We start from the raw sequence: 26,951 nt of genomic DNA, 5'->3' as shown, positions 1-26,951 counted from the left end.
ATGTAAGTAAAGAAAATATCCAATAAAAAATAATACTGTTATCTTGAAATAGATACTGTACAGAAGGTAAAACCATACTTAATATGAGAGAAATTAGAGCTGAGATCTGGGCCTTTCGTGTACATTGGAGACCCAGGGAGGAGTTCTCATCTGCACAGTCTTTCCAGTTCTTAGGACGTTGCTCAGTCCTCAACATAAATTTCTTTTATTATCTTAAAATTTTTTATTTGAGAATTTCATACATGACTAAGATGTTCCTTTTTAAAAACTGGAACATGGCCCTGTTGTACTGGTCCTATTATAATTCTGTTCCTTGGCTTTCTTTCTCTGTTCCTGAGAGAACAACATGGGAACATCTTACTACATTTCAGAAATGCACAGAAGTAGATGGTACAAAGCAAAACATAAGAAATGAAGAGGACTCGATATGCTCTGAAGGAGTTTGTGATAAGACAGGAAAGTGTTAGAAAACTAAGGTAGAATGAGCCCGAATCACACATTAACATCAATAATTGGGGTATCTTAGATCTTGACTTGGAAAACAAACTATTATAGAGAACATGAGGCCCACACCTAGAAATACATTCTTGGTTTTCTAATCAGAATTACAACAAAGATAGCACCTGCTTTTCTTCTTATCAAGCTTGGTTATGTTCAATCCTCAGTAGAGATAAAAATTCAAAACAGAAAAGCAACGTGGAGCTGGAGAGATGGCCCAGTGATTAAGAACACTTGCTCCCAAATCTTAAGGGCTCAAATTCAAATCTCAGAACCCATGTAACAAGCCATGTGCCATGTAAATGCCAGTAACCACAGCTCTGAGGCAGGCAGAGGTCATAAGGCTCTCTGAGAAGCTTTGAGGATCTCTGAGAGCTTTGTGTCTTTTTAGTCTAGTTGAGAAGGTGAGCCCAATGTTCATGGATGAGACTCTATGTCCAAGGAGTAAGCAGATTTATAGAGGAGACCTGAGTCTCTTCTGGCCTTTGTACTTGCACAGGCACATATAGGGGTATACACACATGCATGCCCACATACACATCTATCTATACATATGTACATACATAATACACACATAATAATACATACATACACATACATACATACATACATACATACATACATACATACATACATAACACAGGATGATGCCTGACTCCACTGAATGCACTCATAAACACACAAGAACTGCTTACCCAGAACACAGTTTGATGGTTATCTAGTCCACTCAGCTTAGTAGAGTATCTCGTTTCCACACACTGTGCCCATGAAAAAAGCCACTCAGAGGTGAAAGTAAGCTTGAATAACAAAAGTCAAAAATCAAAAGACAAAGTGACAAGTGCCAAACAGCAGAGAGCTTAATGGGCCACCAAGAAAATGAATAAGCAAAACAGTCAGTGTGAGGTCAGGCTCTGTCAGCATACACTTCTGGCCTCCTTAATCTCCCTCTGCAACAGGCCAGAGCCTTCAGGTAACAAAGGAGCTGAGTAAGTCCTGCCCCTGGACCTTCAGGGAAAAAAGGAAGACCCAGTACAGTTCTGAGCCTCCTACTGGGTTTCTGGTCCAGCCTTAATATGAGAGAGTCTTATTGCAACTTGATGGGCCATGTTTGGTTGATATCCCTGGGAGGCCTGCCCTTTTCTAAAGAGAAACAGAGGAGGAGTGGATGAGAAAGAGGGAGACAGAAGGGACTGAGAGGAAAGGGGAAACGGCAGTTGGGATGTAATATATGAGAGAATTAAATTAATAATCATAAAACCCCATGAGCTTCCTTTAAAAAATGTTTTGGAGGAACTAAGTACGCAGGGAAGGTGAGTAGGCTTCAGGCTGCCGCAAGCACACTGTGGCTGGAAGGCATGATGCTTCCAAACCCAGCCATTTGGGGCCATCCAAGCTGAGTGAGGGGCAGGACGGTTTCAGGGCTTTCCCCATGTTTTGTGTTCCTGTTACTTCCAGTCTCCTCCACTGACTAAACTTTGATGAAGTTTAGACAAAATACCTTTTTTAAAAAAATGCTCGTTAATGTTATGATTTTTATTATTTTATCTGTATACCCTCAGATGTTACCAGAGTCCTGGTTTTAGTCAGATCAAATTAGTGAAGGAGACGTCCATTTGCTTCTCCAGAGTCACATTTGCTTGCAACAATCTGTTCCTGGTTCAGCGTGGGGATTTAAACACAGCCTTGCCGGCAGCCTGATGTCAGGCAGGCTGGGATTAGACAGGACTGCAGGAGTGAGGTGTGCATCAGCAAAGGGGAAGCCTCGTGAGCTGCTTCAGCACCAGTATTCTGCGTCACAGGGTATTCTTCCGTGTTCACTGTCTCAGGCAGCAGGCAAGCCCTCCAGTTTCTGGTGAAGCTAAGGATCGTGGCCATCTCCTTGTCGCTCAACTGGAAGTCAAAGACCTGAGTGTTCAAAGACCTGAGTGTTCTCGTGTACATGCGCTGGCGTCACAGACTTCGGGATCACCATGTTTTTCTGGACAAGGAACCAAATCTCTTGTGCTTTGTGGCAAGCTCTTTAATTGTGGGGTCTTTTAATAGTGAAGGGTCCTCTGTCTTGGTGTTCTCCCCTTTGTCCCGGGGAGAACAGGGGGACTGTAGGCCGTGACGGGGATGCCCTTGGAGTGACAGTACTGGATCAGTCTTTTTCCTGGGTAAGGTAAGGGTGGCACTCGACCTGGTTGTCGCTGGCTTATGTTTCAGTCCAGGCTTGTTCAGGAGCCTTTCACTATGGAACTGGTTGAAGTTGGAGATGCCCAAAACTTTCACTAGACCCTTGGTCCACCAGTTCCTCCATACCTTCCCAGGCTTCCAAGGACATTTTTTACTGGTGAGGATATTGCCTTGATCATATTTGTGGAATAATTCCTTTTCCGGCTGAAGTCCCTGTGGCCAGTGAATAAGATAGAGGTCCAGATAGTCCAGTTTCAGATCCATGGGGGCCTTCTGAAAGGCTTCCTTTAGCAGTTTTTTCTCAAAGCAGGTGGGCCACAACTTGCTGATGATGTGGTTCTCCTGCCTCACAACCTTCTCTTTGATGTTCTCTTGGATGGCTTCCCCCACCTCATTCTTGTTGCAATATGCATATGCACAGTCTGCACTCCTAGAATTCAGGAGACTGAGACAGGAGGATTGCAAGTTTGGGATGAGGCCTTCAATGTCTCAGAAAATCAAACCAAACCAAACTAGGATCCATGCTAATGTGATATTTTAGTCTCAGTTGTTGCAAAAACAGGGCAGTGTTGGGATGACATGAAATGCAGCTAAACACAAAAGCCAAAGGGTGCAAAAAAACGTTGCCGAGGTCCCCTTCTGTTTATTCAACCTTCACTCAGAGCCCTAGCCACTGTAAATGTTGTTCCACACACGTAGACAAGGAAAGAAAGACTGGCATAGTACATGGGCATCATGCAGTTTATGGAACACGGTTTTCATTCAGAACAGCACAGGGTACAGCAGATCTGAATTCTAAAGTGGAAAAGCAACTTAGACCCAACTCTTACACATGCTTGAGAGGAAGCAGAGAATTTAAATAACATGTGCATGCGTGTGTGTGTGTGTGTGTGTGTGTGTGTGTGAGAGAGAGAGAGAGAACGCTAAATTCTATTAAATAAATAAGTTAAACTCCATTACAAATTAAAAATAATTGTGTGTGCCTGAGTTTATGAGTATGTGCATCATGTATCTGTCTGAGTGTGTGTTTGAGGGAGCATGTGTGTGCCATGTGTGTGCATGTACCCATGCATAGGTCAGAAGAGGGCATTGGGTCACTCTGAACTGGCAGTTATAAGTCACCTGATGTGGGTGTTGGGAACCAAACTCAGGCTCTCTGTAAGAGCAGCAAATGCTCACAACCTCTGAGACCCTCTCCGGCCCTCACGTATCCAGTTTTACTTTTCTTCTTTAGGCAGACTAATAATGTCTATATCTATAAAATACCATTAAAGGCCAAACAATGAACATCCAGACAATGGTTAGTTCTTGCTACAAAGAAACACAAAAGTTCTCTCTTAACTGATTCTGTACAAAGCCCCTTGTATAGGAGACTAAAATAAACACTATAACTCCCTTCTGTCATTTCTCATAAGGTGACAGTGACAATTTTCTTCTTTTCCATGTCTACTTTTCCATCTTTTACATTTGAATGAGTGTTTTTTTTATAAATGCATTTTGTTTCCTGACATTAACCTACTTAAGCTGTGAGCAGCTGGCTAATGCATGCACACAAATAATTTCTAGTTGTGTAAAAGTTTTGTAATGGGAATTCTGGCTTGCCACAAAGGAAAAATATTTTCCTTACCCACACTTAATAGGTATTGTCAACCGTGCATTATCTTTCTGGTTTCTAATTTGTAAGGTGATATGATGGCACTTTTTGACAGTTACTAAAATGATGTATGGCCATAAAGATACAGTCTCATGGTTATAAGAAAGATTTATGATTTGGGTTATAGGAGATATTTCACTCCTCAGCAACACGATAGGCATGCTTGAAAGCCCAACAAAATAGGAATAAATGTTCAGAATGAGCAAGCCTGTCAGGTAATAAAGGAAGTTCTTCAAATCAATGGTAAGGTTACCCGGGGCTGGCGGCTTCTCTATGGGTATAATTTTAATACTGTTTAATAATTTTACCTCAGACGTTTCTAGTCTGTGTCTGTTTGTATTTAAGAAAGCAATTTTCCTATAAAAATGGGGAGCCAAAAAAGATAGATTGAATCTTTTTTTCAAAGCGCTAAGTATATAATATCATGCCCAAGAGTTTGTTTTGGGAACACATGCAAAAGATGTTTCCAAAATCTGCATCTATTCAAAGCTCTTGCTTTTTGGCAGAACAGTCTAAAAACCGGATTGACTACAATTAAATATAGCAGTCCCCGTCACACCTAGAATCAAGTTTGGAAATGTTAAGTTACCACTCTTTGTTGATTTGTCTGTTACCAGGGGGTGAGGATTGAGGTGCTCAGGGTTCGCTGAGTTATTGAGGGCCATTGTTCAAACATTGCTTTCCTTAGAACACAGGGGAGCAGCTGAAAGAATTACCCCAAGGAATTGCTGTGCCAAAAGTGAGTGCAAACTAAGCAAGTCCACGAACGTACTATTTTAGTGAGCTCCACAGAGTGTCCGGGCAACACATTAATTTTGTAAATAATTCTAGTGCTGTGCAAGGATAACAGACACTGGGGATGATGCCTCAATTTGGAATTCTGGAGTTTCAAATGTGGCTTCATATGGTAGCATGGTGGAGTCACTTTGACCTCATGATTACTTCTAGCCAATTGTATTCAAATTTGTTACACTTCTAAAATGGAAAAGACTAGATGATCATAACTAACATTTAATGTCTGTATAATAACAAAATGTCCATGGGGTAAACATAAGCAACTGCTATTTGGAAAACATGTGTAAATGTCAGATGCTTTACTCAGCACACTGGGCTTCAAAATGAAAGCATTCTATATTGTTATTTTTATAGTTAGTAGGGTTGAGAATATACATATACATATAAATCTCTATATATGTATTAATAAATACCAATTCTATGTTGTTGGAAGAGATTTTTTCCTTCATAGTCACAGCCCTCATGTTTTGCTGCCCCTCCCCCTCCACAGGACTAAAGCTGGTAACACAGAGTAAGGAAAGAGCACAAGCATGCAATATCCAAAAAAACATGACATGGGAAGCCATTTCTGGTGGCTCAATGAGACACGTCCTTCAGCTGAGAGCCAGTGTGGCCTGTGCCATCATGCTTTGATGCATGGTCTCGTGCACCCTGTTCAAAGCAAACCTTATCAGGACAGGCATCTGGGAGAGAACAGTATTCTCTCTTCTACTCATTCTGGGGCCCCTGGATTTATGTACTAATGGGATATCAATGCTTGTAAATTTTGTTAGGGCTCTTTTAGGAGACAGATAAGAGCATTAGCTGCCTGCTTCTAGAAAAATAAAATGTAGTGTAAAATTTCAAGTTGTCCAGAGCTAATGAAGAGGCTTTGTGGACTTCATGCTAGCCCCTCTTTAACTGGGGACATCTGTTGTATTATGGACAAAGTAAGTATTTCCATCCAGAATAAATGGATCTAATTTAAAAACTAAGTACAAGGCTAACTCCTCAAATTCACAGTTTTGTACAAAAAGTATGCATACATGGCAGCACATGTTGTGTGTGGGGTTGACACTGACTTTTGATGATGGATTGGTCCGGCATGGCCTAGCTTACACTCTCAGGCTTGCTTTAACTGCTGACTTGTGACAAATGGGGCATATGCTGGTGTCTGTCAGGGTGTCCTTTCCCAAGAAAACAGTTTCTGTTGGACGAGTTAAGTATGCCTCAGCGGTTAGGATTAGATACAGTTCACCCTAAGCACCCAAGTATTTTGGCTTAGTATTACAACATGAGATAAAGTTAGGCAGGTAAAAACAAACTTAGGTACAAATGAAAGCAGGTAAACATAAGAAATTGGAACTCTGAACTTCCTGCATGGAAAAGGAATAGAAAACCTCCAGGTAAGCAGACACCCAGAGGCTGCTGGGCTAGCTGCAGAATTCCAAGCACTAATGCCTTGCAAGCAAGGGGTATTATTAGAGATAAGGAGGTATACTGCATACCATTAAAATGACAGTTCTCCAGAATGTAGACCAATAAAGACACAAGGCAGTTAAATCTCGCTATGTAGACCAAAATATATGGGGGAAACACTCATCGAAACAAATAACTGAAGAGAGGAACTAAAGAAAGACGGCATTTCACATGCAGAGTCCGAGAATTTAGTATTCGTTTAGTAAATAACAATCAGTCAAGATTAATGAATAATGCAAAAGATAAGGAAAGTGCAATTAATAGCGGTTCTGTGCTTAAAAAAAGCCTCAAAACTTCAGTGATTTAAGTTCATTTCAGCAGGCTGGAGGGAAAAATAAATTAGGCATCCTACACACACATCATAAAAAAGACAAATATAACTATTTTAAATGTCTTAAAGTAAAATGTCACAGGGTAAAAACAGCAATTACCACAAGAGAAAACAAACATAGAACTAACAGAGATGGTTTGTTAAAACAACAACTAAAGGTGATAAACTATTTCTCCTGTGCTCTGTCTTTTCCACAGATCAAAAATATGAAATTTGGACACCACTCACAGCAAAACCAACCCCATTTCTTAATTCAAAGTTATGGAGAGTGAACCAAACCAGGTAGATTCTGAGGGGACACTCAAATTTGGAAGAAAGGAATGATGTGGCATGTCTTGTCCAGTTTTATGCATTTTTTAACAGCAACAATAGCAAAGACAATACAACCTAGGCAAAACCAGGGCCCCATGGATGTGCTGGATGGTTTAGGCAACCATGATAAATGTCATGGACCAGGTCGCCTAAACAACAGAAATAATGCTTTTTTTTTTTTTTTTTTTTTTTTTGTACTCTCATAGATTGAAAGTCCAAAGGCAAAGGGGCAGCACTGGGAGAATTTTCTGTGTGGATTGAAAATGGCTGCTGACCCACTGTGTGTTCATGTGACTTCTTCATGTACATGTATGGAGAAGGAGCAAGCATGTACTGAGGGGTTTTATCCTACTTATACGCCTACCCCCTCTAATGAATTCAATCTCAGTACATCCCCCTGAAGCCTGGTTTTCCAATACAGCCATGCTGGGTTAAGGCCTTTTTCACAGGGACTCTGGACACTGTAGGACATTCAGTCCTCATAATGGGAGAGATATAATTCTAGTAGAGAATTCAAGGCCCTTTCCTTGAAAAATTAGAATTAAGGAAATTGAGGGTGCAGCCACAGAAAGGAGAATGTCTGCATGTGGAAGCCTCAACTTTAGGAGTGATCTTTGTCCACATTTCTTTCTTTTAATTAATTAATTATTTTTATTTACATCCCTAATGTTGTCCCTCTCCTGGTTCCCTTCACAGAGTTCTTCCCCCATCACTTTCCTCTTCTTCTCTGAGAGGGTGATTTTTCCCTCTGGTATCTCCCCTATGCTGGAGCATCGAGTTTCTGCAGGATTAGGCACATCCTCTCCTTCTGAGGCCAGCCAAGGCAGCTCTCTGTTTTCTATGTGCCAGGACCTTGGACCCGTCTGTGTATGCTCATTGGTTGGTGGTTCAATCTCTGGGAACTCCCAGGGTCTACGTTAGCAAGACTGTCGCTTTTCTTATGGGGTTGCCATCCCCCACAGTTCCTTAAATTGTCCTCTTAATTCTTCCTTAAGGGTCTCAGACCTCCATCTAATACTTGGTTGTGAGTATCTGCGTCTGTTCTAGTCAGGGGCTGGTAGAGCCTCTCAGAGGACAGCCCATGTTAGGCTCCTGTCTGAAAGCACAACAGAGTGTCACTAATAGTGTCAGGGATTCCAGTTAATGGATGATGTCTTTATGGAACAGACTCCAGCCAGGCATAAAGGAGCTGAACTCAGTAAAGCTGCCACCCAAAAACATTTGTAATTTCAGTCCTACCAAGTTAAATGACTGCAAACATGGGAGCAAACCAAAATCCAGAGTCCCATAATGACCACAACGTTCAGTCCAATTCTCCCTCAACATATGAAGAAAATAGAAGCCATGTTAAAAGCAAAGAAAATCAATGGCGTCTACATCTGAGATGCTCAGGTGCTGGAAGCAGCCAGCACCTGGCTGTTTAAAGCTCTTCTCTGCTCAAGGATGGAAGGGAAATTTGCTGACAAGGAATAAGACGGTCTCGAAGACCTCAGCAGAGAAATAGAGGAATCGTAGAACAAAAGACGACAAATGGGGAAAGTGTTCAAATGGATGCACTTAGCCATGAAAAGGAGGTATGATATGAGAGAGAGAGAGAGAGAGAAAGAGAGAGAGAGAGAGAGAGAGAGAGGATACAATGTAGTGAACTAGAGGAGACACAGAGGGGAGACATTACCTCATCCTTGGTAGTGGAGGGAAGTGAAGGAAAAGAGAGTGAAGGGAAGAGGGAAGGAGGGAGGCCGAGAGAGGAAGGGAATGAGATGGAAAGAGAGGGAGAAATATAGAAGCCTAAAAGTGAGTCATTTATGTGGATTCTACAATCCTTAGAAACAGAACGAGTGGCTGTTGTGAAGAAGTTAACGACGATAACTTTAAACAATTTAAGCAGAATCTACAAATTTTCTTTAAATATTTGTTAAAATCAACCCCTCCAGAGGGTAGAACAAATATGTATACTACTCCAGTGAAGAAATTAAATGGGTGAAATGCATAAATAAAAATCCTTAGAAAGTGTAGGCTAACAGTTTCTCTAGCATTCGTCTAATTATTTAACAGAGAAGCAAGACCAGATATGCCACATGTCTTTTCAGGGCACAGAAATTCACCGGATACTGTCCAATTTATTTTGTTCTTGAAGCCAACTTGACTTTAAAATTAACACCTGACAAGCATATTCTAAGAATAACAAAACAGGTCATTTCTAGTCATTTCTGGTCAATCTTAATTATGAACTTAAGCATGAAGAAATTCAAACCCAATATTAGTAAATCACATTCCAGGACAGAGGAAGGGAAGTATAGTACTTCATGTCAAGGATGAATTTATTGAAAGATTGTAAAAAAATCTTTAAACATTCAAAATAAATCCATCAGTATAACTCATCACCTTGATAGGATAATTGAGAAAATGATATCATTACCTCAACAGATAGAAGAGAAGCACTTAAATTCTACATTTACTTGTGACTCAAAAAAGTCTTAGAAAATAATAAATTTCATTATGCATCACAGAATTTTGATGAAAGAAGAATGTAGCAATAAAAACAAAATGTGTATGTTTGAAAATGAAAGATAACATGGTTACAGCTAATACGGTTATATATGCAAAAATACTAATGAGTGTTATCATAAAATTAAAATGTGATTTTTGGGACTACCCACCCTGCTGACCAGGCTACCTGAGGACCTAGTAGAGCCCAGTGCCCCTTTTCCACACTTTGGAGACCCTGCACCAAGACCATGCTGACTCTACAGGGGTTTGCTTCTAGGCTCAGAAGCTTCATCCAGCTTAGCTAGGATCACTTCCAATATCCTGGTATCACACCAGGACTGAAATACTAAGATTGAAGTCCTCAAACATTATTCAGCTGATCAAAAACCTAGCAAGTTGAGATAACAGGAAGAAGAGATTTAAATGCTCAATCAACAAAAGTGGGACAGCTATCTGTAAGAAATGACATGATCAAATACCTCCTCCAGGTATTCAGGTCCTATTGCAAAACCATGAAGAAAACACACACACACACACACACACACACACACACACACACACACACACACGCTCCCCCCTATACCATCTATATCTTCTAAAAATTGGTGCTCACATAGAAAAATTAACTTAAAGATCATGACCCCCGCCCCCCACCTACCCATGGAACTGTCACTAAATAGACCACATACTGGGACACAAAAGTTCTTTGAAAAGGTTAACAAGATTGAGAAACCATTAGCCAAACTTACCAAAAGAAAAATGCAACAAGAACCCATATTAATCAAACTAGAGTTGAAGGAAATTTTACGCAAGACACTGAGAGAATTCAGATAATCACAAGGACACATTTTAAAATGATATTATACTAGCCTGGAAAATCCAATAAAAGATGAATGAATTTTTATATGCATATGACCTATCAAAGTTAAATCAAGATGAAATTAATAATTTAAACAGACCCACAACACCCAATAATATGAAAGAAGTTATCAAAATCTCCCTTGTGTTAAAAACACAGGGCTACATGGATTTAGGGAAGGATTCCACCAAACCTTTAAAGGAGAACTAATACCAACACTCCTCAAATTATTAGATTAAAATAGAAAATGAAGTAGCATTTCCAAGTTCTTTTTATAAATCCAGTATTACCCTGAAAACAAAACCAGATAAAGACTCAAAGCCAACAATAACAGAAAAGAAAATTATAGAGTATCTTCCTGATTAATACAGATATAAAATTCTTAATAATAAAGTGCTTTCAAACCAAATTAAAGAACACATTAAAAAAAACCACTCATGGGGGGGAGGGGACGGTGTATGGGATGAGGGGAGGTCAGGGGGCAGACCGGGAGGGGATGAAGTCTGAACTATAAAAGGGATATAATAATAATAATAATAATAATAATAATAATAATAATAATCCCTCATGATTGTTTGAATAAGAATGGTCCCCATAGGCTCATTTAAATGCTTGGTCATCAGGAAATGGCACTAGTTGAGAGGGATTGGGAGGTATGGACTTATTGGAGGAAGTGTGTCACTGAAGGTGGACTCTGGGTTTCAAATACCCTCTCCAAGCCAAGAATCTCTCTCTCTCTCTCTCTCTCTCTCTCTCTCTCTCTCTCTCTCTCTCTCTCTCTCTCTGCTGTCTGTGGATCTGGATGTAGGTTTCTCAACTACTTCTTCAGCACCATGACTCCTGTGTGCCACCACACCTCTCCATAAACCCACACTGTGATGACAATGAACTAAACCTTGAAAACTGTAAGCAAGCCCCAGTTAAATGGATATTTTATAAGAGTTGTATGGTCATGGTATTTCTTCGCAGTAATAAAACATTGACTAAGACAAAGATCATCATGATCAATCTGGCTTCATCCAAGAGATATGGAAATGGTTCAATATATTCAAATCAATAATTGTAACCCACCACATAAATAGACTCCAGAGAGAAACCACATGATCATCTCATCAGATTCAGAAAAAAGGCCTTTGATAAAATACAACATCTCCTCACAATGAAAGTACCAGACTCTGGGAACACAGGAGATATATCAGATAACAAAGACAATATACAGCAGACTCATAGCCAAAACCATGCTATATAGAGAAAAACTAAAACTTTTCCATTTAAATCAGGAATGAGACAAGGATGCCCGCTCTTTGAAGAATTAGCTAGAAGAATAAGGTAACAGAAGGAGATAAAAGAGAGATAGATAGGAAAAATTAGTGCAAGTATTATTTGATAGATGATATGATTTTATATGTAAAAGCTTAAAAAACTCTACCAGAAAACTCCTGAAGCTATAAACAAGTCAGCAAAGTAGCAGAATGCAAATTAACATATGCAGATTTATGGACTTCCTAGATACTAACAAAAAACATACCAAGAATGAATTCAGAGAAACAATCTTATTCACAGTAGTCTCAAAAACATCTTTCAATAAATCTAACAACATGAAAGATGTGCCATGAAACTCTTAAAGCACTCAAGACAGAAATGTAAAAGAACACTAAAGATAGCACACCTCCCATCATCATGACCAGTAGAAATAGTAACGGGAAAATGGCCATCTTGCTAAAAACAATCTACAGATCCGCTGCAAGCCCCATTAAAAATTCCAGTGCATGGGGGCTGGAGAGATGGCTCAATGGTTAAGAGCACCTGACTACTCTTCCAGAGGTCCTGAGTTCAATTCCCAGCAACCACATGGTGGCTCACAACCATCTGTAAAGAGATCTGATGCCCTCTTCTGGTGTGTCTGAAGACAGCTACAGTGTACTTATATATAATAAATGAATAAATCTTTAAAAAAAATTCCAGTGCAATTCTTCACAGAAATTGAGAAAATAATTTCAAAACTCATGTGGTCAAACAAAAGGCTGAGGATAGCCCTAATAATCCTGAATAATAACAACAAAACAAAACACAAAAACAACACTGCTAAGAGGATCACCATCCCTGACTTCAAATTATACTAGAAACCTGTAGTAGTAAACACAGCCTGGTACTGATATAAAATTAGACACGTCCATCTGTAGAATAGAAATGATGGCCTATATCCTCCTATAGCCACTAGATTTTAGCCAAAATCGAGGGCAAAAAATACATTGGAGAAAGCATTTTCAACCAATGGAGATGAATGTAGACGTGTGAAACTAGATGTTTATCTCACATCATGCATAAATTTCAACTCTAAATATGTCACGGACCTCAACTGAAGACTTGTTAGCTCATATCTGATAGAGGAGAAAGTAGAGAACACTTCTCAACTCACAGACACAGGAAAGGACTTTTGGTATAGGACTTCAGAAGCATAGGCACGCTCCTTTTGGGGCAAGGGTTCACCATATAGCTCAGACTGCCCTTGATCTCAGAGATCTGCCTACAGCTGTCTCTTGAGTGTTGGGATTAAAGGCAAACACCACTGTGCCCAACTTCAAGAGGCTTTCACTAACTCTCTAAACAACCAAAATACAGCAACAGGCATATTTCAAAGTATAGTTTCTTTATTTAAACCCACAGTGGAAGAAAATAGATAAAAAAATTGTAACTAAACATGGCTGTTTTGCCCCACTGTGAATCTTTCCCTCATATCTCATGTGTGCTTTAGGAGACTCCAAGCTCTTTGTTGGAAGGTCATGGACAGACAGACAAGGAAGTCCAGGACCAGCATGTAATAAATACATGGAGATTCACTGGGTGACACTCTATTTGACGGTTAACATGATACACTAATGTAGCCAGATTCGACTAAATCTATTTTTAAAACCTCCAAATTCATTTAAAAACTACAATGAATAAAAAAATTTTTTGCCAAGATTGCCATGTCTCCCTGCACATAAACCAAGGTAGGATGCAAGAACCAAAATCATCATGAAGAGCAATATCACACCATCAAATATCTGTGGATGGATCAATAAAGATATATAAGACCTCTATGCAAAAATGTAAACATTTTGAAGAAAGGATCTCAAAAATCGTCGAATAGCAGCACATGCCTATCCCATAAAATTTTAATTTCATTATTATAGATTTTAATTATTCCTAATTCAATATACAGCTTTAAAGCAATTTTAATATCAAAACAGATCGATGTATATGTATACTTGTGATAAAAGGCACCATCGACAGTGTGTGAAAGGCAGCATCCAATGTACAGTGGTGAGCTGGCTGCAATGCCTATGTGAAAACGTGGTTTTTAAAAAATCATTGCAAATGTCAATCAATTCCAAGAAGATGCTGGCTTAAATGCAGAAGTGGCATGTCAATGTCTTTAGAATATAACAGAAGATCTTTATTATTTTTGGAGCAGGCAAAAATTTCTTTAAAAGGAAAAAATGATGCCAACTATATCTAGAGAGATGGAAACATTGATTTCATTAAAACTAAGAACTTTTCATACACACATTTATGAAGTGGAAAAGCAACTTATGTATGGGAAGAAATTTACAATACATACAACTAAAAAGTATTCATATACATATATATTGCACATATACATGTGGAATGAACTGCTTATGAATTGTTACAAAAAGAACTATAAGTCTATTAGTGAGAAATTTACACACAGGCTTTATGAATGAAAAATTGCAAATTTTAAGCAAACTTGATGCTCATCGTCTTCAGTCTTTAGGGAAAACGAATCAGTAAGCATAGCTATTACTATACACCTGGCAGAATGGCTAAAACAGCAGCAGCCTAGCCACACAGCAGTGTTGAACAACAGAATTCTACATGTTAATGGCAGAGGTGTGACTTGGTATAAACTACACTGGAAATCTGTCCGATTTTATCTACGGTACTCGAACATGTGCATACCTTGTCACTCAGCAATTTCATTCCGAGGTGTTAGCCAATAAGTATATGAGTGTTCTTGAAGCATTGCTCATAAAACCCTTACATGGTAGCACCCAAGTGAACTTAAACACTAGGATGGTTAAAGAAATTGTAATATATCCATTCAATGGAAAGAAAGTGAGGAATACGAATATCTATTGTGTAGAATAATTTTGTAAATACAATGTAAACAGGAGCTTATATATAAATAAGCACAGAGACAATATAATTTATGATAAAATGTATATAAAGCTCAAAAATAAAACCAATCTATTGTGATAAAGTCAGACTACCGGTTGCCATTGTGGGTTTGGAGAGTGACGATTGGGAGGTGACCTACTAGGGTTACTTGAAGGTCTGAACTGTTATCTTTACAGATTTAATTGGTCATATATTTGTGGTCATTTTTATCAAGCTGTTCATGTGCAATTCATTTATTTTTCTGTATGCCTATTTTAAGTGCACACACACATATCTAAACTCATTTTGTTCCAAACCATTCTTTTACTATCTAGTTCCCTGTACTCAGAAAAATAACCCTCCTAATATATTCCTACCAACAGAATTTAGAAAATGCCTCTTGGGTCAGTTGATTTTATTAATTTTGTTGCAGAAACAAAATCTACTTTACAATCTGCACCATGTGTGATAATTTCTGATTTTTATCTCAGTACTGAAAGACCCAACATATCACTCACTGGGAGGTGGAATTCTATTCTCTCAATTACAGGAATCACAGCTCAGTGACAATGCTGTCAAATGGCCGGTTGAGGAAGTCCTTTGAGAGAGTATATAACTTACCATAAAGCATCCCGCCATGCCTCATGCTGAATTGACCCGTGGGCGGCATGATGCCTGCTATTACCAACTCAGTTCCTGGGTTCTGTTCAACAGAAGGCTTAGAATCACTTGGAGCAAACTGAGTCCTTGAAGGACTGCACAAATGGCTTTGGATAGTACGCAACAGAGAGTTTCATCGCTGAAACTGGAGCTTAGAGTCACCATTGTAATATTAAGAAAACTCTGACATATTTTATTTTTATTTATATGGTAAATTAAGAGGGAAGAAGAACTAGAAAAGAAAAATGATACCTTGAATATCTTACCTCTAGAAATTTCTGAAAGCCATTTTCATTAGGTACTACCAAACAGATCTAAGCTTCATCCATAAATTGAAGATGGGCAAGACATCAGCCTTGAGAAGGGGCAAAGCGTCAGCCTTGAGAATGTAGTGCTACCTATTTCAGAGCAAGTTCACAGTTCCTTAACACTTTATTATTTCTGATTTTTCTCATTGAACAAACTATGAATTTACCATTTTAGGTTTATATTAAAAAAGGACATTTTCCTTCATAGAATGTGAACCTCGTGGATTCTAAATTCTAAATTCCATCATTTAGAGAGACTTTGATTGGACTTTATTTCTAAAACGTTCACAATCCTTGATTCATTAAAAATGCTTGCAGAACAGTAAAGTAGATTTTTGTTGATTTGGGTCAATTAAGCAATGACACGAGTTGTTCGTACACATTTGTTCCCACCTCCTTCCCCTGCCCTGCTCTTCCCGTGCTGAGATTTGGCCAGGAGAGATACCCATAAATCTATCAGCCACCAGGGAATGTGCCACGTCTCCACTGGCTTTGCTACAGTGGATCCATGAAAGCCCCTGTAAGTAACTGCTCTCTGGGAGGTAAATTAATCAGACACAGAAAGCAGCAAAGAACTCGTCATAACGCCCGCGTTCTTAATCCGTTCCATGATCCAAGTGCGCATGTCCCATTAAAAAGCTCCCTTAAAAAACATTTTGGAATGTTTATGCTCCTGTCGCCATCTGCTCCGACTCTTTTCCGTATCATCCTGGTTTATGATCCTCCAAAACACACATTACCCGTTTTCTGAATGGGCTCGCCGATACTCTTTGCTGTCAGTTCCATCTAACTCCCAAGTCTCGGTTTTGTGATTCACGAGGGCAGCCTATGTGCCCATCATTTCTCCTGCATCAGCAGTTCAATCCTTGGGCTTAACCTTCTGTTCAGTGTCTTTATTACTCAGCTCCCCCGGAATGCGGCTGCAGACTGGGTCTGCTGCCTCCTCAGTCGCCTGCTACACTAATGAGTTTCCAGGCAGTATTTTATCAAAGCAACATGTCAGAGACTTTCTGTTATTGCTCCGTGTTTTGATGGGTTAGTGTTGGTTATTAAAGGAGAGCGCACACTTTCCCCCTCCCCTTGACAGGCACATTGAGTGCTTTCTGTAATAGGTGCCAACACAGGAACATCTGGTGTACATTTAATGATGCATTCTTGTATTGTTAACTTAAAGCTGTTACGCGCCTTGATATACACATAATGGGCCTCAAGAAATTAAGACAAAATTAAATGTAAATGTTTACACAAGCTATATTTCCTTTTCTTTTCATTCAGTCATCTGTACTTGTACTTTCTGTATAAGGAAAAGAAAGGGCTATTGCAAAACTTCCTAGACTTTTGAGTCAAGTTACGAAGAGCTGGGCTCCCAGCTTCTCTTATAGCTAGGACCCAATGGCGCTATGGTGGTCTTGCTAAATTGTTTAAGTGCTGTCTGTGCTTTGGAAAATTAACTATATGGCTAAGAAAAATCTATGTCCACGTGATACAAAGGTCCTGTGTGCAGTAAACTATCCTGCAAATTTTCTGAAAATATTTTTTTATCATATTCCAGTGTGGGCCTCCAATTTTGCACTTGGTTAAATGCTAAAATGCATTGGCCTCTTTTTCTTACACTGCTGGGAAAGTGCACCAAATAGCCCTTCTCACAGTGAAAACTCACACATCCAAGGTCAGGAAGAACATTTCAAAGCCATCTCCAGTGGTTGGGATTCTTTGGAATAAATAACTTTTCTCTTAAGTTATCAGGCCTAGGGCATTGCTCACAAGATAGGCCTGTTTGGCTTTCTGAAGAAACACGGGGTCAAAACACAGTCGAGTTGTTCATGAGGGAGGGGGAGAGCCAGAGGGCAGGTAGAGGGGATATATAGAGAGAAGGAAAATAAGAGAGAGAAAGAGAGAGAGAGAGAGAGAGAGAGAGAGAGAGAGAGAGAGAGAGAGAGAGAGAAAAGCAGACCAATAAAACAATTTAAACAGATTTTCTGAAAAAGACATTTTCAAAACAGAGTTATCCAAATGATCAAAAAGTATATAAAAAAATGCTCACCATCACTCACAGCAGGAAGATGCAAATTTAAACCACAATAAAATGTGGCCTCATCCTACACAGAAACACTATAGTCAAACAAGTACAGGGTGTACTGAGGGTATGAATGGAAGCTGGCACAGCCATTGAGGAAAGCAGTAGGAAAAATAGAAAATATGAACCAGCTACCCCACCACTTGGTTTACAATAAAAAAAATCAGTATGACAAAGAAATACCTATAATTCCATGTTTATTTCAACACAAGTCACAACAACCAGAGTATGAATTAACCAACGTGTTCGCCGATGGATGAAAGGATAAAGCAAAACATGTATGGCTACTATTCATGCATTAGAAGGACATACTGTCATCCTGTCATTGTTTTAGAAACATGGTAACATGGGTAAAATTGAATGTGATTATGGTAAGTGAAGTAAGTCAGACACAGAAAGACATATGCACATGACCTTACTCATATATGGAGTCTAAAAACAGTTAATTTCAAAGAAGCAGGAGAAGAGAGGTTTCTAGCGGCTGGGGGCAGGTAGGCAGGATAGAGGCGGACTGAATAATGACTACCTCTGTGCTGTGCTGTAGGAAGAGCAAGTTCTGACAGTAGGGGTACTGCCAAGGAAGAAGAGAGGGGTTAAAATTTTCCAGCACAGGGGTTCGGGATTTAGCCCAGTGGTAGAGCGCTTGCCTAGCAAGCACAAGGCCCTGGGTTTTGTCCCCAGCTCTGAAAAAAAAAAGAAAAGAAAAAAAAAGTTTCCAGCACAAATGACTGGCAAGTGTTTAAGGAGCAGAGTGTTTTGATTCTTTCCTGCACATATCAATGTATCACATTACACTGCAACTCATACTATGCACAATTGTTATATACTAAGAAAAGCAGCTAGGTGATTCAGTTCACAATGGCTTTTTACAAAATGCGACTCTGCCATGATGGTCTTAGAAGTGCAGGTGTATACTTATTACAATCTGACAGGTGGACTGGACTTAGGGACTTTATCTTATTCTATGTGTACATCCAGTGTTTAAAGATATGGTGCATAGAAATAGTTTGACAGTATGTGTGTGAAGGTTAGTTTCCATCTAAGAATACCACTGAAATGAGGTTCAGTATTCAGTGGTAACATGACCATCCATGTGTGAAGAAGATGTGTCATTCTACAAGCAGCTAAAAAATAAAGGGGGTATTTTTGAAAATATTTAAATTTGAAAAAGAGTATTTTGGAATTCAAACAAGGAAGTGACTGTATACATATAGATACCTGGAAATATTTGCAGAACTATCGACAAATTGTCTCAAGAAATAAAAGAGTGGGGTGAATGAAATGGCTCAGAGGGTGAAGATGCTTGCTGTTAAGCACAATGAGTTCAATCCCCAGGACCCACAGGGGGAAGGAGACTATCAACTCTACAGTTGTCCTCTGACTCCCCGACCCCCACGGTCTCATGTTTGTAGTGGTATAAGCCATTCTCTGGCCCAAATAAGGTATCACAAAAAAGAGCAAATTAAACTTTGTTTCTAGATTGAACTCTGAGGATAAACCCAGCCCACAGAGTGGTAGAGACAGCTGAGAGTTTCTCTGTTGCACAAGTCCCAAAAGACAATCAGATGTGTTTGTGTAGCTTCTCTACTAAATACAAAACCTGATGTTCAAGGCATTTACACAAGGTCAGCCAGCAAGTTCTACTTCATGCTCTTTGTCTGCCTCTCCCATTATTGAATAAAAAAGGCAGCTTGAAGTGATAAGAATGTGGTTTTTGTTTTGTTTTGTTTTTAATCCCAGGTGTGGGGATGTGGGGCTGCTTAGGACTGTCCACAGCAGCTCACCATGGCTTGCCTCGTGCTCCAGCAGAGACATGGTTTTGCCAGCTGCAGATAGTTTCTGCGATTCTGTGGCAGTTAGAACTCTGGGAACTGTTCAGAGGGTGTATAAATGAGCCCCAGTAGGCGGGCTGGGTAGTTGTTGGTAGTATGGGGGTGGTAGTGGTCCTGGTTGTGGTTTGTTAGTAGTCGTGCTCAAAGAAGAAACAAGAAGAAAGAAATTACATTTGGAGATCTCTTCTTTTTCTCCCTTCTATCCTTTCTCTCCTATCTAATGATAGGATGAAATGGGGACTGGCTTGGGTGGGGAAGATAAAGGGTGGGAAAAAGAAGAAACCATAGAGTAGTAAAGACTGGTTAGAGTAACATGTCTTTAATCCACATTCCAATTTGTCTAGGGTAAATATCATATGGATTTTGTTCTTTACAAACTTTGAAATAAACACTTCCCAGGATGTGGTTTTGAGACCTTCTTGGTCTCATTTCAGGGACATCATAGACGTGAACCGGACTCAGCTGACTGCAGGAGGGGCAAACAGAGGAGGGGCTGATGTCTGTAACTGAGTGGGAATCTAATTTTCGGAGTCTAAAGATCTCTGAATGTGCTCCTAGGAGAATCTAGCCCTTAATTACCTCATTCCTGGTAGCAGGTGGAGAAATTCCTGTGGGTAAGAAGACTTCTCATTCATTTCTAAAATGATGGGAATGAAAAATTGCCAAGGCACTGACAACTGAAGGGAAATGTGATGTTCTGTGCTCCTTTGAAAATACCTTACCCTATAGCACAGGCCCAATTAAAAGTCTAGGAACAGAAAAAGGTAGAGGTGACACCAGAAAAGGGTGAATGTGATGCTATTTTGAGCTTCTCCTTTGAAATAGTATATTTATACTAAAGTAATTCTTATAAGGAGAAAACTTGAACCTAGCTACCATCTATCTGTCTGTCTGTCTGTCTATCTATCTATCTATCTATCTATCTATCTATCTATCTATCTATCATCTATCAGTCATATATCTACCAACCTGTCTATACAGTTATATATCTTCTTTTTAGTTATCACCCATCTATATCTCATATCTATTAATATAAGAATATAAGGCATATATATCATAATCTATATCGTATATAAACATAAGAAGACAGGTAGTTGACAGACAGACAAGTGGATGATAGATTTCTATCACTGAGATTCTTTAAAATGCCATGAATAGACCTTTTCTCCTGGCTAGAAACTATCTCTTCAGTATTAGAGTTCTCGTGTGATATTTCCAGCTAACACAAACACATATTTTTGCTTCCTATTGAATCCATTGTGAGTGATGTCATAGTATGATTGAATGCTCTTCCCTTTTATTATATACAACAAATAGAGATAAGGAAGTAGGATTTTAAAAAATCAATGAGAGGAGAAAACTGTGTAAAATAAAATTGCAGAAAGTAAGCTAATGGAGCTCATCATTACTAATGTGGTCCCCTGTAGACCCATGCTGTGCAGGAATTGAAGAGATACACACGACAATGTACTTAGTCTCAACTCTTTGTCACTTCAGACAAGATGCATGAAGGAAGAATGGGCAGAAAAGTGTACCAATAAAAGCTGCAATCCTTTGTGCAAACATCCTTCCAACATCCTTCAGTCCTAATCAGTCTATTCCAGGTAAACAGATTTTTTTCTGTACCAAATTAATTATAAAACATTTATTACTTCCCCCTTTTAAAATTAATTGTTTCTTAGTTTTACTTCATTAATGTTCTAATATTGTTGATTTGTATGCACTGAAAATTCCACATGAAACAAAGATTGTTTGATTGTAAGCACCAAATTAATTGCTTATTTTTGAAAATTGACTTTTGTTGTTGACCATCCAAACAGTGAAAAAAAATCCATATGCAATATAGACAGATCTGCATAAATAAAATTTTTGTATGTGTGTGGCGTGTATGTGTACCCTGAAATTTCCCCCCCTTTCTCACTGATACTGGCTGCTACTTGGACTGCCTCGCTTACAATTCCCTTCTTGCATTACTTCTTCTCCTTTCGAACCAAGGCTTTTGCAATAATCACTGTAGTCATGTGTTTGTGACACATGCAGTTCCTGATTCCTCAAAACAAGAACCGCTAGTCTTCTGCTCTGCCAACATGACTAATGTTCCTTGATCCTGGACAATGTACAGATTAGGTCATGAGAAAGGACGTTTACGATTGTGTTGGGAGGACTGAGTCTGTCATTGTTGTCCTCAGTGCTGGACATCACTTCAAGTCAGTCTTTCAGGAATTGGCTTTAATACAGATGATGTATATTCATTATTTTTAATACAGGATGGATATTCATTAATGACATTTATTACTATTCCTCAATTTGTTTAAAATTTATAACAGTTGCCAGGGCTGAAAGAGCATACCTGAAATTCTAGCATCTGGGAGTCTAAGGGAAGAGGATCTGGGGTTGAGAACTAGCCCTGGGCTACATAGTGAGACCCAGTTTCAAACAACAAAAGACAAACAAGCAAACAACTGAAATGGTTAATCTGTTTTAAGTCCCATGGAGATCTGTGGGATGATGTCACAGGTGAGGCAGGTACAAGATAGAAGGAGACCTGTCATTGGACGAGAAGGAAGGATGGGCAGGAGAAAAGTTTGAAGGAAGAGGAAGAGACTGGAATGGAAAGGAGGAGAGACAGGAGGGAGAGGGAGAGAAGCCGTGCGTGGCAGGACAATATGGCGGGTGACGTTAAGATTCCACGCTGTACCTTTACAGGCTGTTATGAATGTTCTTAAGGAATGGATGGTACTGGGCTTTGTATGTTTAGGTGGGCAATTATATCTTATCAATTGGGTCAAAGGTTATTGTGTTGTGTGTTCTTTTATGTGTAGACTTAAGTGTAATGGAGTGTGGGGCAGCTAGTCTGGGCCACCACGGAGTTGGGATGTGTGTTTCTGGCATGGAAACTTGCCTTGGGAACTGGATAGGTAGAGAGATTGCTGCCAGGCTCAGAGAGAGGCCTTCCGCAGTGTGATATGGGATGGAGCAAAGCGGGTGAGAGGCTTTGCTGACTGAGAACTAAGATATCCAGCAGATATCATGGGGCACTACGGTGTAGACCTAGTGGGGGATAAAAGACAACAATACTTCATTAATTTTTTATATTTTTACAACAACAGAGATCTCTAGTTTTACAAAAACACATTTTGGAGAAATACATTTTGTTTCTCACATGCACCACACACACACACACACACACAATTAAATATCTTTGTATTTAAGAATCTAAATTTTAAAATTATGTTATATATAATTTTTAACATATTTATATTTTGTATTATATTAAATATATTATGTAAGTGTAAATATATAAATATTATATATTTATTATATAATTTTTTTTTTAAAATCTAGTTTCCATGAGGAGCATGCAATGTATTTCTTCCTAACTTTGGCTTACTTTCCTTGCAGTTACCTTCAGTTCTGTTTATTTGTGTGCAAATGATATAATTCTTCTTTAAGGGTAAATACTATTTCTTTGTGTACATATACCACATTTTCCTTATCTGTTTTTCTATTAATAAACATCTTGGTTGGTTCTGTGACCTGGCTATTTTGCCTTATAAACTAGATGTGCTGCAATCAATGTGGATGTGTGAGTGTTTCTGTTAAATGCAGAATTTGTTTCCTTTGAGTATGTTTACAACATCTGGAACAGTATAACTGTATCTTAGGGTAGTTCTGTTTTTAGTGTTTCAGGAACTACCCTGACTACCACAGTACCTGTATCAGTTTGCATTCCCGGCAGTGGTGAGTAAGGGTACCTCTTTGCTTAACATCCTTAACAGCATCTGTTGTCATTGGTTTTTTAGATGATGGAGGTTCTGACTGTGTTAGATGAACTTCAAAGTATTTTAATGGGTATTTCTCTAAGCGAAAATTTCCTGGTCATTTGTATTTCTTCTTTTGAGAACTTTCTGATGAATTCATTTGTCTATTTATGGGCTGGCTGATTTGTTTGTACAGTGTTTGATTCTTGGAGTTGTCATTGATTTTAGATATTAATTCCCTTTTTAATACAGAGCAGACAATGATTTTCTCCCAATAAGTAAGCTGTCTCTTCATTCTACTGATTGGTTCATTTGCCACGCAGAAGCTTTTAAATTTTGTGAATTCCCATTAGCCACTGTTTGCAATTATTTCCTGGACCACTAAAAATCCCTCTTGGAAAAAGTCTTACCTACGCATGACTTGTGCTCAATGTCAACCTAGGAACACGGTGCACAGGTGTGGGCAAAGATGTGTGGCAGCATAATGGATTGCTGCCACCCATACACAATAATGCAAGTAACCCCAACCTAACAGATGGTAAAGTAATTAGAACGAGATGAGGTTTATGTAATTATTATCTTTAATATTATGTATTTATTATCTTTTAGTTTTAATTTGACTTACTTGATTGTAAATTTATATAATTAATTCTAAAATAATGACTTTAACAATGGGCTCTCAAAAGTCCTGAGAAAATTACTGGTTTAGCTCACTGTAGGTGATGACTCCAGCTCAACTTGAATTTCCCTCCCTAGTTTATCTGCTTCCCTTCGCTCTCATTCCCTGTATGGGACATATGGAGGGACAGTTGTCTTTTCTATCATCCTGTTTTTTGCCCTGAGAAGGGTCTAGTCTCTGTTTTGTTGGATGCTTAGAGTTGAAGTTATTCTTCCTTCTTCTCTGCTGTAAAGGGCTTTGTAGTGGGTTGTGGGCATTGTTGTGGCCCCTACAGGCTCCATTTTGAATGCTTAGTTATCAGCATTACTTCTTACTACTTAAGAAGGAATAGGAGGCAGGGCCTTGTTGAAGGAAGTGTAGCACTGAGCATGGGGTTTTGCAGTTTCAGAAGCCCAAGCCATGCTCAGTGGCGCTCTCTCTCTCTCTCTCTCTCTCTCTCTCTCTCTCTCTCTCTCTCTCTCTCTCTCTCTCTCTCTCTCCTGTCTGTGGATCTGGATGTAGAACTCTCAGCTACTTCTCTAGTACCATGTCTGCCTCCATGCTGCCATACTCTCCACCATGACAAGAATAAACTAAATTCCTGAAACTGTTAAGTTCTAATTAAATGCTTTTTTGAATGAGTTGTCATGGTCATAGTATCTCTCCACAGCAATAAAACACAGACTAAGATAGGCCTCTTGGTGTAGCAGATTGAGTTTGGAAGTTGGGAAGAGCATAAACAGAGTTAACAATCATAAAATTGTGTCTTTAAGAGAATTATGAAGGTTGGTTGTCTAATTCTTATCTAAAGCCTGGATCATTATTTGGGGCAAAGGTAAAGTTTGCAAACCACCACCTCCTCCTCCTCTTTCTCCTCCTCCTCTTCCTCTTCCTCCTCCTCCTACTCTGATTTTAGCTCTCCCTACTTGTGAAAGAATGGTGTGTCATGGTGAATGGGTGACTGTCAGGATAAGTGACTGATAGCTTTAAAAATAAAAGGTATAGTTGTGGAGAGTAGACTGCAGTTTGGACAGTGGATTAATCTAATAAAATGTTGGATTAGCTTCTGTACTTGTGATGAGTGAGTAAAGTTTCAGTGATGATGGGGATAATCTTTGTTGTCCAACATGGTAGCTAATAATTGTAGATGCCTACCCACTACTTAAAATACAAATATTACACTAGTATACCTAAGACAGTTAATTTTATTTAATAGCAAGCAAATTACTTTTAGTTTTAAGTACTTGTATGTGGCTAGTGTCTCCATATTGCATACTGTAGGTCTAGACCAGGAATCAACAAACTATGGAGTACAAGCCAAATCCAGTTGACATTTATTTTTGAATGGTCACAGATTCATATGAAGTACAACCTGAAATGTTTGACATGTGTTTTTTATGGAAATGCTTATTATTTCTTTTTATAGATATTGCATTAACCTCTGGAATTATAATGGTCACAACAAGTTCAGTACACTTGCCCTAATGAAAACTAGTCTTTCCTCACTGAAATACCCTGAGGCTCTCAAGGAGGGCAAAGCTAACTTAGAAGAGTCTTAGTCCTATAACAAGAAGACAGAAATAGCAGAATGGAGCCATGTCCAAGACAAGGTTGAAGAAATGGAGGACCACAAGTGTGGTTATCGGAGAAACAAGAGTAAGAGGGACCTGCAAGCATGCCCTAAGAGCTACTGCCTGGGGACACATTGGGCAAGAATTGCAACATAGCTGAGTCTGCAGGCAGGAGTAACTTGGTCCTATTTGTACAATTAGAACAGTGTTTTGAAGAGATTTTAGAAAAGTAAAGGGCTCCTCCATCTTCGCTGACTATGAATGGAAAGCAACGACGAGTAAATGATTGCAAAGTCTGAGATTTTTTTCTTTTTCTTCTCTCATACAATATACTCCAACCACAGCCTCTGATTCTTGCCCTCCTTCCAGGTCCCATACTGAATTCCCTTCTTCCCCAGATCCACTGTTCCTCCTCCATTTACAGGCCTCTCAGGAATAGCAACTAAATACAACATAACAAGATGAAACAAGAATAGACACAAACCCTTGAATCAAGTCTGGATGAGGCAACCTTCTAGGAGGAAATGGGTCCTGAGAGCAGGAAAATGAATCAGAGATGCTCCCTGTTCCACTGTTAGGGGTTCCACAAACACCCCAAGACAAACAACACTAGGTAGAGGACCTAGTGCAGACCCATGTAGGCTCCGTCATTGCTACTTCAGTCTCTGTGAGCCTCTGTGAGTCCTGTTTAGTTGATTCTGTGGACCAGTTCTCCTGGTGTCCTTGATCCCTCTGGTTATTACAATCCATCCACCATCTCTTCGGCAGAGTTCCCTGAACTCCACATAACATTTGACTGTAGATCTCAGCATCTCCTCCCATCAACTGCCAGAAGAAATCTCAGATTTTTAATGGGAAGGGAAATTAAAAAGAATCATTGGATATCTAGTATAGTGGACAAATAAAAATATTATATAGTTGTCTGATGCTTGTCCTTGTACTATATTTTCACTGTCTCTCTTATGAAATACTCCTAATTTAGATATATTATATAAATGATACACTTAGTTTATAGTTGAAGAAAATGGGACTCAGGCCAATGAGGAGGAGCTGTGTTTGCTTCTGTGCTGGCTAGGAGGATGTGCTGCCAGGAGGCTACTTCCTGCTAGGGGGAACAATGGCATACTCATTGATAGGGGTGAAGAGTCATCAGTAATTTCCTCGATATAAAAATCTGGTTTCCATGTTAAAGTATGGGTGGTGTTTTCTCTGTACTCCAAAGTATAAGCTTTACAAAAGAAAAAAAATCCAAATTCTTCTTTTCCAGAAACTGTGGATGCCTGAAGTATTCTTCCCAGATGGACCACATGTCCACATGCCCCATTTCCCCTCTCAAGCTATGGGATAATTC

At 39.2% G+C, this 26,951-nt stretch overlaps 1 protein-coding gene and 1 pseudogene across 5 annotated transcripts in view; both read right to left on the bottom strand.

Moving 5' to 3' along the window:
• Positions 1 to 26,951, bottom strand: part of Schip1 (schwannomin interacting protein 1) — a 775,862-nt gene that overhangs the window by 340,368 nt on the left and 408,543 nt on the right.
• LOC134485675 (aldose reductase-related protein 2-like) lies at positions 1,300 to 15,403 on the bottom strand (annotated as a pseudogene).

This window comes from Rattus norvegicus, chromosome 2, assembly GCF_021556685.1.
Source record: "Rattus norvegicus strain SHRSP/BbbUtx chromosome 2, alternate assembly SHRSP_T2T, whole genome shotgun sequence".
NCBI lineage: Eukaryota > Metazoa > Chordata > Mammalia > Rodentia > Muridae > Rattus > Rattus norvegicus.
Note: the sequence above shows the minus strand (reverse complement) of the source record. Positions and strands in the feature narration are given on the sequence as shown.